The sequence below is a fragment of the Acomys minous genome (assembly GCF_964271855.1).
Source record: "Acomys minous genome assembly, chromosome: 11".
Lineage (NCBI taxonomy): Eukaryota > Metazoa > Chordata > Mammalia > Rodentia > Muridae > Acomys > Acomys minous.
The window spans coordinates 88,802,117-88,816,711 of record NC_140492.1 but is presented as its reverse complement, the minus strand read 5'-3'; positions in this window follow the sequence as shown (position 1 = coordinate 88,816,711).

Below are 14,595 nucleotides of genomic sequence, written 5' to 3'. Positions count from 1 at the left end.
ACTTTTGTTTATGGGTATGTAGGGAATGCATATTGCATGTATATTGCATGCTTTACACTGTTCTCTGCAAAATGTATTTCCAGTGAAATTGCTCATTTCAATCAGAAATGTAAATAGTCAACTTCATTTGGCCTTCAGGTATCAGAGACTTTTATTCTTTTTGTGTAAAGTAAATATTTATTTATTATTTTCTTTTTTGAGCATTTACTATATGAGAACTATATTTATATTAACTTCCCTCACCATTCTCCACTCAACTCCTTCTGGGCCCTTCCACCTCCAAACTCCTCAAATTCATTGCCTTTCAGTGCAATGATTACATATTATATATAATATATGAATATATCATATGACATAACATGCAATATATTAAATATTAATTTATACCATCATCAAGTACATCAAGTACAAGTTGCTGATACCCTTTAGTATCATATGTGTATATATATTTAAGAATGGCCACTTGGCATTGCGTAATCTATCTGGGCACTTGCCCTTGTCTATGGAGAAGACTGATTCTCCTTTTTTAAAAAACTATCTAATGGCTCTTAAGAACAGCCCAGGAGGAGGATTCCATGCCTGGAAACTTCTTTATCTAGCTACTGACCACCAGAGAAAGCCACACTTGGACAAAACGCAGAGAACAACTGACCATGGGATTCCCAGCACCATACATCTAAGCTATGCTCTTGACACCTAAGGGTCCCGGAGCATTAATGGAAGAGGAGTAGAAATTGTAAGGTCAAGTCGACCAGGATATCTTCTTCATAATGATGTCTTCTATATATACCATGGAAGCTGCATTCATGAAATCTCAGTGTTATGCTAACTAAAGATTATTATAGACTTCTATGATTCTAAAGTAGAGCATCCTAGTGTGCTTATGCCACACCTGTTTCTGCAGATTCTGATGTTCAAATTCACTGCATTGTCAACTACAGTACTAAAGAGTAAACACCTAAGTTTCCATTAGACGGAAGAGAGTTTGTGAAAATATCAGAACATTGTAGGTTATTTAATGCTGCCTGAAGTAAAAACAGCTGGAAAAGGATTATTTATTTCAACTGTCCTGTTTAGCAGCAATTTCATCTCTTTACATCATAATTCATTTGTGTTTAATTATTTTTGGACACAGGTGTTACTTGAAATATTGTGATTATATAGAGGGCAGAACAGCCTTAGAACAATTAGGAACATAAGTCTTTCACTCTTTTTGAAATAGGAAGAAAAATTCCAAACATGCAGAATATTTATATTAAAAGTTAATATAATTTTAATAGTAGATTAGAAAAATGTGACTCATTCCCACATGTGTTATGGGGACATGTACAGAACTGATAAAAAGGGAAGTAAGAGGAAACATGAGAGTAGAAAAATAGTGTAACATCACATAATTTATTTTCCTTTTTTTTTTCTCTGTTTTGAGATAATGTGACAGAGAAGTAGCCGTATCTTCCAACATTTCTACTGGCAAGAAAGTAGAGAAACATGTTTTTAAATTTTTTTTTCAGTAGCTTTAGTATATACCCAAGAAAATTACCAATGTATTTAACCTCAGATGCCAACTTGTTAAGTGAAATAGACATTTTCCCATCTAAAAAGAAGTAAGAAATAAAAATCTGGTACAGGCATTGTTTGTCCGTGAATCACTGGTTTTTCTTCAAACGTTCAAGTTTCTGGCAAGACGGCACAGTGGCTAAGAGCACTATCATATGGATGCGTCAGAGCCTGAGTTCATATTGCAAGAAAACACTTAAAAAGTCAGATACGGTTAAGGATGGTTGGGGAACAAAGGCAGGCAGATCCCTGGTGCTCACTGGCCAGCCAGCCTAGAAGAAATGGGAAGATTCCAGTTCAAGGAGAGAACATGACTCTCTTATGAGCAATAATTCATAGCTCCAGAGAATAGAACTCAATGTCATTCTCTGGCCTTTGCATGCTTGTACATGGGCACAAACTCCTGAGTATTCACATCTATATTAGCAAACTCAGTCCCTTGGTGTTCTATTCAGGAAGCTGTCTTCTGTGCCAAGGATCTCAAAGCTCTTTGTCATTTTTCTCTTCTAATAGATTTAATGTATCTGGTGCTATCTTGTGGCCTTTGATTCCCTTGGATTTGAGTTTTGTGCAGGGTGATAAATACAGATTTGTTTGCATTTTTCTACAGGTAGATATCTAGTTAGACCAGATCCGTTTGTTGGAGTTGCTGTCTTTTTTTTTTTCCATTGTACGGTTTTGGTTCCTTTTTCAAAAATAAGCTGTCCGTAGGTGTGTGAGATTGTTTCTAGGTCTTCAATTAAATTTTATTGATCAACCAGTTTATTTCCAAGATAGTATCATGCAGTTTTTATTACTGTTATTCTATAGTATAGCTTGAATTTAGGCATGGAGATACCTCCAGGGGTTCTTTTATATTATAGGATTGTTTTAGCTACCCTTTTTTAAAATATGAAGTTTAGATTTGGTCTTTCAAGGTCTGTAAATTTTTTTTTTTTTTTTCGAGACAGGGTCTCTCTGTGTTAGCCTGGGCTGTCCTGGACTCACTTTGTAGACCAGGCTGGCCTCAAACTCACAGCGATCCGCCCGCCTCTGCCTCCTGAGTGCTGGGATTAAAGGCGTGCGCCACCACGCCCGGCTCAAGGTCTGTAAAATTTTTATGCTGATATTTTGATGGTGATTTTGCTAAATCTGTAGATTACTTTCAGTGAGATGGTCATTTTTACTATGCTGATCTTACTGATTCCTGAGTATGGGACATCTTTCCATTTTCTGATATCTTCTTCAATTTCTTTCTTCAGATACTTGAAGTTCTCATCACACAAGTCTTTTTTTTTTAGTTTTTTATTAATTTATTCTTGTTATATCTCAATGGTTATCCCATCCCTTGTATCCTCCCATTCTTCCCTCCCTCCCATTTTCCCCTTATTCCCCTCCCCTATGACTGTTCCTGAGGGGGATTTCCTCCCCCTGTGTATGCTCATAGGGTATCAAGTCTCTTCTTGGTAACCTGCTGTCCTTCCTCTGACTTGTTTGGATAGTGTTATACCTAGATACTTTATATTATTTGTGACTGTTGGGAAGGGTGTAGATTTCCTTATGTCTTTCTCATCCTATTTATCACTTGTGTATAGGAGTCCTTTTCTGCATCCAATGAGAAGATTATGTGGTTCATTTTTTCCTTTAAATTTGTGTAGATAGTGAATTACATTGATGAATTTTCATATTTTGAACAATTCCTGCATCACTGGGATGAAGCCTACTTGATCATGATGGATGATATATTTGATGTGTTCTTGGATTCAGTTTGTGAGTATTTTATTTTCATCAATGTTCTAAGTGTAATTGGTCTGAAATTCTTTTTCATTGTTAAACCTTCTGTGGTTTCATAGATGAGTTTGGTAATGTTTCTTCTGTTCCTATTTTGTGGAAAAGTTAGAATAGTGTGGGTACTAGTTTTTCTTTGAGTCTCTAGAAGAATTCTGTGCTAAAGCCATCTGGCCCTGATTTTTTTTTTTTTTTTTTTTTTTTTTTTTTTTTTTTTTGGTTGGGAGATGTTTGTCGATCACTTCTATTTCCTTAGGGATTACAGGACTGTAACCTGATCTTGATTCAACTTTGGTAAGTGAAATCTATCAAGAATATCATCCATTTCCTTTAGATTTTCCAATTTTATGGAATACAGGCTTTTGAAGAAAGACCTAAGGATTTTTTTTTATTTCCTCAGTGTCTATTGTTATGGCCTCCAAAACATTTCTGATTTTGTTAATTTGGATTCTCTCTGTCTGCATTTTAGTTAGTTTGGCTAAAGGTTTGTCTATCTGGTTGATTTTCACAAACAACCAGCTCTTGGTTTCATTGATTCTTTGAATTATTATTTTTGGTTTTAATTTATTGAGTTCATCCCATAACTTAATTATGTCATGCCATCTACTCCTCTCAAGTGTGTTTGCTTCTTTTTTTTTTTTTATATAGTGGTTTCACGTGTGTTAAGTAGATAGTATGGTATCTTTCCAATTTCTTTATGAAGGCACTTAGTGCTATGAAATTTTATCTTAACATTGCTTTCATTGTATCCCATAGGTTTGAGTATCTTCTATCTTGATTTTTATTCAATTGTTGAAAGTCTTTAACGCTGTATGATTTTTTTAAAGCAATGTAAAGAAAGCCCTGTGTAGACTGGTAGGGGAAGAAAATTTTTGCCTCCCACTTTTGCTTTTTTAATTGTTGTTTGAAACATTGTGGGATCTTTGTACAATAAACTGTCCCTACGGATAATAAAGAATGCCCATATTGTGACCTATTTTATGTTGGGCACAAAAGTTTTTAAATGCAGAAAAGATAAAATCAGGAGCATTGTCTATTTTCACATACTGTGCATAACGCCTATGCAGTGAGGCACTGAGCAGTGATGTATTTTGTAACTTACCCTATGTGAGCAGAGACATAAGCAAAATTGAGAGCAGGTATAAATATATTCAAAACATACTCTCATAAAGGAGGAGACAAGCGTAGCATTCATCAGACCGTTAGAACAAAGACCTCATGCATGAAAAGCTGAAATGGAATACAATGGGTACATTGCTTAACTATTGCCTGGCTTTTTTTCCATTGATGGCACATTCCTTGTACCTAGAGGAGGCACACTGCTGGTACAGAGCATGTGTATCAGGAGCTTGTGTTATGTCAAAATGTTTAGCATCAGGGAAGCAGATTAGGGACCCAAGACCAAGGCACTGGTGTTGTGTTACCTTCAGCCAACAGCCCAGGGAGACCTGAATGTGACTGAATGTGGTCAACTATGTAACAACTCTGGCACTAAAGAGAGAGTATTTCGATCCTAAGAAAAAGATGACCAAAGGACTTGAATGTGTTTCCATTCTCACTTTCAGTTTTGTGAGGCATATATATGATTCCACACATCTGCAATCATTATCTCACAGGAAGGTGGATTTTGTCAGTTTCAATCCTGGAATTGGCCAGCTGCATAGAGCTTGCCAGTGGGATTCATCAGCATCTCTGGGACACTAGGGAAAGAGAGACAAATTTAATTTATGGGCCTGGCTTGCCCTGACCATCCTGATGCTTCAGATGCTAAAACTGAATGTAGTATTTATAGGACAAGGCTACACAGCCCATGGCAACTTTGCATTTTGAGTCAGGGCTACTAAGAGATTCTGGGGGAGTGGTCCTACTCCTCTCCATGAGGCGCAGTTTAGGGCAAGGGCACTGGGTTAAGATAGTAATAGTTATGACTATATTTGAGCAACTAGACACAAATAACCCAACATAGGTGCAACAATACCTGAAACTATGTCTTTCAAATCCTTAAAGGAGATAAAATAAACCTTTAATCCCCATGTGTGGGCCTGCAGCTTCATATAATGAAGGATTTGTATTGAGTGTTTTATTAACAATGCCTGGAAACCCTCTGGATACCCGTGCCTGGTAAACTCTTAACTCAACGCAGGCCGTTAACTCTTAATCAAGGCTGGATTCATGGAATTTTATTAAGGCCAAGCGAAATATATTTTATTTGATGAAACTCCTATAACCATAAGTATGCTCCTGGGGATAGAGCCTTAAGAAGGGACTTGCAAACAATCACACTATTCTTTTCAAGCCTACTAACGAAGTAACATAACTGCTTTAAAGGCTTGAGGGAGTTGACCACCAAATGGAAAAAACCAAAACCAGTCACTGAGTGAGATTCTTAGGACCTAGAAGAGTAGAGAATTTTTATGACACAGTCATCCTGGCTACATGGGTACACCTGACCCCAATCATTGCAGGAAAAGTTATTATGAAACAATTAGCTTTTGAAAATTCTAGTAAAATATATAAGGGGGCACTTTGAGGGTCCTATATCTGCCTAGATTTATAAGAGATAATTAAATTTGTGCAGACATAGGCCTTTGCCACCTTTGAGGTGTGACTTTCTCAGCTGCCATTAAGGATATTGTATGCCCTGAAGGAACAGGTGATAACTCTTATGTACGTAGGATAGGCCACTTTGCCTGTGAGCACCACACTCACAGAAATTTCAAAACAATCAATCAAACAATCAGCCCCGGTATCCTCTGTACAGTCTGCATGGCCCTGAAGCTACACCTTCCCTATTAGGGAGAAATCTACTGGGATATCAAATGACATTCACAAAGAAATATTCATGGAAAATCACTAAGAGGGCCAGGAAATGACCAATAGCGCTTACCTTGGCCCAGTCAAACATTAGGGACTACTTGTTGGGCCCATAAACCAATATAGAGCATATGTATGACCTTCAGTCACCAGAATGTGTCATCACTCAGCTGTATCAGGCACCCTCAGGCAGTGGATCACTCTACCTCAGTTCTGCCACCCAATCTACACTAACCTTAGCATGGAGACTCAGTCATTCATCTGAGGTATATGAGCCCTTTCCACTAATCATGGCAGGCCTTATTTTTGCTAAAACAGCAAGAAACTACAGAGGCTACAGCTTCACCAGTAGATAATAGTTGAAATTTTTACCAGGAAACTAAAAGTTGGCTTAGTCTCACCAAATTTATTTTAGTATTACACCTGAATTAAGAATGCATCACCGAGTGATATTTCCAATTTTTAAGCTCAACAACACAAAGACAGGCTTTGAGGTCCTCAAATCATTTACTAGGTACAAAGAGCAATGGAGACTCTCTAAGAAATGAAGTTGGACTTAAGCAGGAAAGCTTTTCTTGGGCTTCTTGACACTGAGGGTTGTGTTAATGGTTGTGCAATGACATTGGTCCCCAGTGTAGCCTTTTCAGCCAGCTGCTGCTGAATTGCAGGGAAGGGTGTGTTATGGGTGCCATCACAGAGTTCTTCTAGGATTAGCTTACAGGATGTTAAAGGTCATTTTAAGTGTATGCCCTGCCAGTATGACCCTGCATTTATGGGGCCATGATATCTTGAGCCAAACGGAGATTCTTTTATATAACTCAAGCCATATGATTTCTCATCAAATGCTGCACAAAAGATTTAGCCCTTTACAAAGGTTTGGTAAAACTCAACAAGGAAATGCTACTTGTATTGGGATAATGAATACCATTCACCAATGGATAATCATGGATAACTGGTATGAGGGCCAGGAAATGGCTCATATCAACAACATGCATCCACTCCTGAACTGATTCTTGAGGATTCCTTTGTTCCCACAGAGGTTCAAAGACTCCCAATATAAGAGGGTAGTTCTGCCCCTTAGGCTAGAGTCCTAGAGTTCATAAAAAGGAGAAAGCTCTATGACCACTTGCATCCATAGTTTTCTCCTTCCTGCCTGCAGATGGCAATTTGATCAGCTGCCTCAAATGCCTTCTACTACAGCTTCTGCCCTGAGTAGTTTGTATCCTTAAACTGTGAAGTAAGTTAAACTCCTTAAGTTTCCTGTATGTCAAACTATTTGGACATATCAATAAGAACAGTAGCTACTCCATTATCTTTCACAGTGAGTCTGACTGTCTACAAGTAATAAAGCCACCACAAATCTTAGACCAGTCATTCATCACCACACTAAATGCAATATTCAAGGATGTCAATATCATGTGCAATTGTTTAATACAACTCAATTTTGAAATGGAGCCTTAGGAAAGATTGCTTTCCATTTTTCACGTAGTGATCTTGACAATAATTTCTTTTAAAATAGATTTTGTTGTCCTTGAACTTCTTGACTTATGTGTACTTCTTTTTATCAGTTCGAATTCCTTATTGTGTAAGTAAGCACTAGCATAAAATATCAGCTTCATTTAAACCTCAAAACAGTTCAAATAATTTACTTTTCTAAATATTGCAAAAATATTATTTCATGTTTTCTCACTTAATTTTGGGTCTACACAACATCACACACCCCATGCAGTTTTCAGTTCTATAAAATGCCTGTTATGATCTTATTATCCTTATTGTTCCAGAAGAAAATCCCGCTTGAGCACAATTCTTTCAAAATTGGCTGATTAAATTAGGTTTGTGTGTATAATCCAAGCCTAGTCAAGGAGGCTATTCCTTGTGAATTTGAACTTAGAACTCTGGATGCAAATCAGTCTCTCTCAGGGAGTCTGAACTGCACTGATAAGCAGAGCCTCAAATACAGTCTATTTCTCTCTGCTGAACAGATTAGAATTCCCTAAGGGGTATGTAAAATGGGATACTTGTGGAGATCTTGGTACTTAGCAAATACTTAGCAACTCTTCTTGCTGCCCATGTTTGCTATTCTGTTTTTTTTTAATATTTTCTTATGATTAATATGGATCAATTTTTAAAGGGAGCTGCTCTGTACATAGAAAAAAATTTAATTTTAAAAGGGAATAAGCACCTTGGACTCTTTGTCCTCTTTGTCCTCATTTTTCTCTAACTTTTTGTGGTGATTTGAATAAAAATGGCCCTCGTAAGCTCAAACACCTGAATGTTTCGTGCTCATTTTGTAGAACTCTTTGGAAAGGATTAGTAAGTATGACCTTTTTGGAGGAGGCATGTTATTGTGTTTGGGTTTGAGATTTCAAGATCCCAAGCCATTTCCTGTTACCTCTCTCTATGTCTCACTCTCTCTCTTTTTCTTTTCTTTCTTTCTTTTTTTTACTGTCTTATGTTGTTTATTTATTTTATTTATTGATATTTTTAAATTATTTTTCTTTTTTACAGATATGTTTATGTTATTACACATGTATACAATAATCTATAAAACCTAAAAATGGGCAAGCTTGGATGCAGCCAGAGTTGACAGCCAAACTCTGTCAATACAGGGTAAGCAAGTCTTCAATAGTTCCGGCCTTACAACTCTGTCTGTCAGATATATTGGGCCAGAAGACTGAAGATATTGCTCCAGCATTGTGGAGAGTTTTGGGTGACTGTTCAGGCAGCAAACTGTCTCTGTCGTTTTCTCATTTTGGATTTTGATAACTTACACTTCTTGTCTACTCACCTAATTAATTTTATTCCTTCTTAAGTCTCTGATGGGGTTGAAGATCAGATAGTTTAGTTTTACAATTAAACTTTGTTGTTTAGGGGTTAAGATGTTCTTAGGTCAAGATAGATGTTTTAAGTTGATAAAGATGAGCTTTGATAGACATGGACTTACCTTCAGAGTTTTAGACTCACCAAGATAGGACAGATGCTTCTTCAAGGTTGCCAAATACAAGTAGTCAAGACTCTCTATATCTCTTTATCATAGTTACATCTCAACATGACAGCTCTCAGCTACTGCTCCAAAGCCAAGCCTTCCTGTCTGTTACCATGATCCTGGTTTGAATGGTTATGGGCTGTTTTCCATCTGAAACTATAAGCCCAATAAACTCTTTCATCTATAAGTTGCATCGTTCATGGTCTCCCAAGACAGCAATAGAAAATGAGTCACTTCATTGCTTTATAAGAGCATGTATTTATATTGAAGGTGACTTATAGTATATTTATTTCTATGTAGAAAAGCTTTACCTAAAATAAGTGTCTTGTGTGTATCTCAAATATCATGTACTTTACTATTTACCTTTTATTATTTTAAGGCAATACCTTATATCTTAGTAAGTTTTACTACGTGTCAGAATGGCTCAATTGTTTCTAAATTTTTATGACATTAACTTCATATATTCTTTGTTAGTAAATCTTTGTTGTATACATAGACAATATAATTCTTATTGCTCCCTCTCCACCTTCAAATTTCATTGATCTTGTCCCAGTGGAACAGCTAGCATATGGAAACATGTGATAGCGAGAAATAATTCAGCAGCCTACATGACTTTAATAAACACATCATTTTAAGCCTTCACCATCTGTCTTTTGGTCCAATTTTAACTGTAAGAGAGGTGTAAGTCTGAATTACATAACAGAAAATGGACAAATGACTAAATTTTTTTGATCTTGCACTGTAGTTTGTTATTTTATTCTTGTGTTGTCATTTATATTATTGTATCAGCTTATAGTAATTGTATGACATGATGGATTTTAGTGTTTCATTTTATGCATAAATATATAATTACCTCTATGATATCATATTAATCATCATATTAATAGGATTTATTCTCTTTTCCTCCATAATTTCTTCTTTCCTTATCCCCACTAACAGTATTCTTCTATGGAGCCTTTATTCTGTGAATTATGATCCTTCTGTTTCTTGTTTGTTCAGTGCTTTTAATCATTATGGTGTCTAGAATTTTCTTGACGCTTTTATTTATTTTCTGCTCACTAGATTTTATACATATGGACACTTTGACAGTGTGTCTTCTGAGGAGTGCAGCGTCTTTGTGCCATTTGTTTTGCTGTTTTCCTTCTCAGGCCTCCCTAGCAACCAAAATGTGTCCTTTGTGGCCAGAATCAGCTGTGGATATTCTTGATTGGTCAGAAACTCAGACAGAAATTTTGGATAGCAGTCTTTCCCTCAAATTTCTGCATTCCAGAATTGATTGCTCTAGAAGAAAAATGAGACTTTTAACAGGATTCTACTATAGGAAGCTCTCTGTTTCTGTGATGCAACGATACACTGTAGCTTGACTGGCTCTCCAGGCTACCACTACTTAAACGAGCATAGGGCCTTTGTGAGTACTCAGAGATAACAGAATAGAAGGACTCTTGACTCCTTTCAAGATGCATGTGCAGTGACCCCTCGCAATAGATTTCTGTTCCTCCTGGCCCTTTCTGGGTGATGCTATTGCTGTCTGCTCAGGGCTCTTATACTGAGGGATCTCTCTCATGTTAGGTTTCCCTCTCTGAGCTTTGTGGTGTTTCATCATCTTTTGTTTGCTTGTTTGTTTTTCTTAGCTTCGTTTGTTTAAACGTCTGTATAGTTACAGTGGATCTCTACTGCCTTCCCACTGTTGCTGTCCTTGAAGAATTGTGAATGCTCCTCAGCTCTTCTGTGCTCCAGATATGCTCCTTATAGGTGAGAACCATTAGTCATGCATATTTCCAGCAACTTGTAAATTATTTAGAACAAAGCCATTACATTCTCCAAGGCTTTTCAAATTCTCACTCACAAAAGAGATGTTTAGACACAATGATAATCAAATAATGAAATAGAGTTATATTATTGAGTTATTAATAATGATGCTAAGAACACGTTCAGGATTGAAAAGCAGCCAAAACATTGAAAATATTTTATGACAATCAAAGACTTCTTAAAAATTATCATGATATAGATGCATGTACTCATATATATGCATAAATATGTCAATATGTGATGAAATGTGTTTGTGGATATGTAATTCCTCATAAACTTTTAAGAAAATGAATTGAGTATATCTGATAAATTTAAACATATAGTCATTAACATATTTCTGCATAACATGCTTTCTAATAACAATGTCTAAAAATATGGTTGGGGTACCAAAATTGCCTTACTAAAAATTAATTCAAGTGTCTCTTCTATGGATAAATTACAGATATATTCTGTTATCTGAAGACTTATCTGGAATAAAGAATCTTTTCCAAAGGTTCCCAAAATAGGTATTGGTGGAAAGTCAGACTTTATCACCATCAATTATGCAAGTTTAGCATCATTTCTGGCATATTTTTTTCTTAGACATTTGTAATTAACTCAATATCATGCTCAAAGGCAAGGGAACTCTATTCTTTATAGGGAGTATAAAAACTGTGTGAAATTATTTCCTGTCTGCCATGATAATTTCATCTGGAGAAGGATTGGTAAAATTTTTCCAACAAAGTATGTTATTATGAAGATAAATTGTTATGTGCAGTTTGGCTCAGGCCCTTCTGTGGTCCTCTTGGAAGTGGTTGAGATCAAGACTGTGATAGTGTGAGTACTCTAAGAAGCAGGGGAAAAGTTAAGATTAGACCTAATATAGATTTAGTGCATGAAATACTTTCATGAAGGGTAAAGGTGGAAATGGTAGATAGAAAGACACTTAGAATCTAGCACAGCAGTCTTGTAACTTGTGAAATAAGAGAGGAAACACGAGTTTGACAAGGAAAGTGTAAACAATGGTACAACCCTATGTGTTTTGGGTCAATTGAGAAGAACCATCAGAAAAATCACAAACGCAGAAATGGAACAACCCTTTCCTGACACATACCCCCCAAACAGAATGGTCGACAATGATATGGACCACTCAGTCATTTGCTTAGGGCTATCCAAGGGGAGTGTGCTTTCAACACTAATATAATTGTGTGGCCAGAAATGTAGAAATCACTGTTCAGTCATTACTTGTTATAGCAGCACAAAATCTAAAGAGGTTTGAATACAAATTCCACTCCACATTCCATCTAGGGCATCGCCAAGTAAAACTCTGAATGAAAGCTCCAGAAACAGATTAACCTTCTTTCCTATGGTTCTGTTTTTCTCAGAAAGTGACACATTGAGGACACGCCTTTCAGCACCCACCACTAATACCAAAGTGGGAGGCGCAGGGATGGTGATTGTTGTTCTCAGATTATCAATTGTAAAATCCCGTAATTATTGCCTATCACCCTGAAAAGTCTTACCAGTTATGCCTGTAGTGTGACAGAGACCTTTAAAAGGCTACGTTCCTTTTTAACTTAATGCTTTGTATTCCATAACTTTGAATATTTACTCAGCTGCTGTGAACAGCAAAGAACTGAGCTGAGTCCATGTTGTTTACTCAAAAATCACAAATATTTGCAACTGAAGCAAGTGTGTGAAACTATCCATCATGCTCTATTTGACTGCTGATTATTCTGCTTGGAACACAAGGGTGGACAAAATATTCCAATCAAATGGGGTAAGGGCAACAACCATCTGGTGATATCCTAATATCTGACAAACTAGTCTTCAAAATAAAACTAATGAGAAGAGAAAAAAAAAGGACACTTAATTATAATCAAGAAGAGATTGCTATCTTAAATATAAATACACCAAACATTGTGACACATAATTTCATTTAAAAACATTGGAAATAAGTTATATATCAACAGTATGTGATTTCAGTGTCTGGATAGACAGGCAATATGGATGCATGAATAAATAAATAAATAAATAAACAAACAGAAACAACAGAATTAATTGATATAATACATTAAATGGACTTTTATCAACAGAATATTCAAACCAGGATATTAATAGAATACACATTCTACTCAGCAGCATACAGAAACTTTTTAAAAAATAGACCACATCCTGAGAAAGAAATATCTTTGCAAATTCTAAAGATTAAAGTAACTGACCACAATGCAATGAAACTCAAAATTTGCAGCATACAAATGAAAAACAGGCTGGGAAAGAAGTTTGGAAAACCACACCCTTCACAAAAGCCACAAATAAAAGTATTTTTGTGTAATTTTAACCAAGAAAGTAAGAGACTTGTATGAAAAAAGAAACTTCAAATCTCTGAATAAGGAAATTGAAGATTTCAGAAGATTGAAAGATCTCCAATACTTTCTTTCTTAAGTTTGGAGTTGAAAAGAAAGAAGGAGGAATACAGAAGTATATAGGGATGATTGGACAAAAAAGAGATTAGTGAATCTACTCCTCAACTTAATGCCTTGTTACTCACAAGGTCATTTTTAATCCACTGGTATCGAATTTTGTATATAGATGAAAAATAAGTTTAACTTTCTTTAGATACATTGGTATAGAATTCAAATTTAAGATTATACTTCACACACATTATATACATGTCTACTCTAATATGCAGTGTTATACCCATATAACTCAACTATAATACAAGGTTTACTTCAATACTTTGAAAATGCTATTTTAGAATGTTTAGGATAAGTACATTTTACAAGTTAATTGTTACTTGATAAAATCATGGTCATATCAATTACCAGTCCATCTTTATCACAAGAATATAGATCCTATGTGTAACATATAGGTATGATTCTATAGAAAAATAAGGCAAAATAGATAAGGTCTTCAAAAACCTCAGAGACATACAGAATATGGCATTTAAAGATGTTTTCATTATTTCAAAGATACATGTACAATGAGACAAGTTAACTCCTGGCAACACCCAGCCTACTTCAAAGAGGATGATGAGCATCAAAGAATCTCCTTACAGAGATGGCTTCAAATGTGGCAAAATAGCACTGGGAAAAATATGCTCATTTCTGCCACAGACAGAATTCTTCCTAAAAATAGGCAAGTTTGCATGCAGGCAGCATCCATGGCCAAACTCTGCAGAGACAGGATAAGTAGTCCCCAATAGTTCCTGCCTCCCAAATATGTCTTACAGATATATTGGACCAGAAGACTAAAGATGATGCTACAATGTCATACAGAGTTTTGGGTGACTGCTCAGGTAGCAAACTGTCTCTGTCATCTTCTCATTTGGGAAGCTGCTAACCTGTACTCCATGAATACTCAGGTAATTAATGGTATTCCTTCTCAAGTCTCTAATGGGGTTGAAGACCAGATAATTTGGTTTTGCTATTAAGCTTAGTTGTTTAGGGATTAAGATGTTTTTAGGCCTAGAAAGATGTTTTAAATTCATAAAGATGAGATATGATGGGTATTGATTTAAATTCAGAATTTTTGACTCACCAATACAGGAATGATTTTTTTTTCTTCAAAGCTGCCCATCACAAATCGCCAAAACACTAAGAACGTAACATTCATATAATCCCTGACTGCTTTGTGGTTCTTCTTGCTGTAGGTAGTTTATTTTATATATGGGTAATGATGTA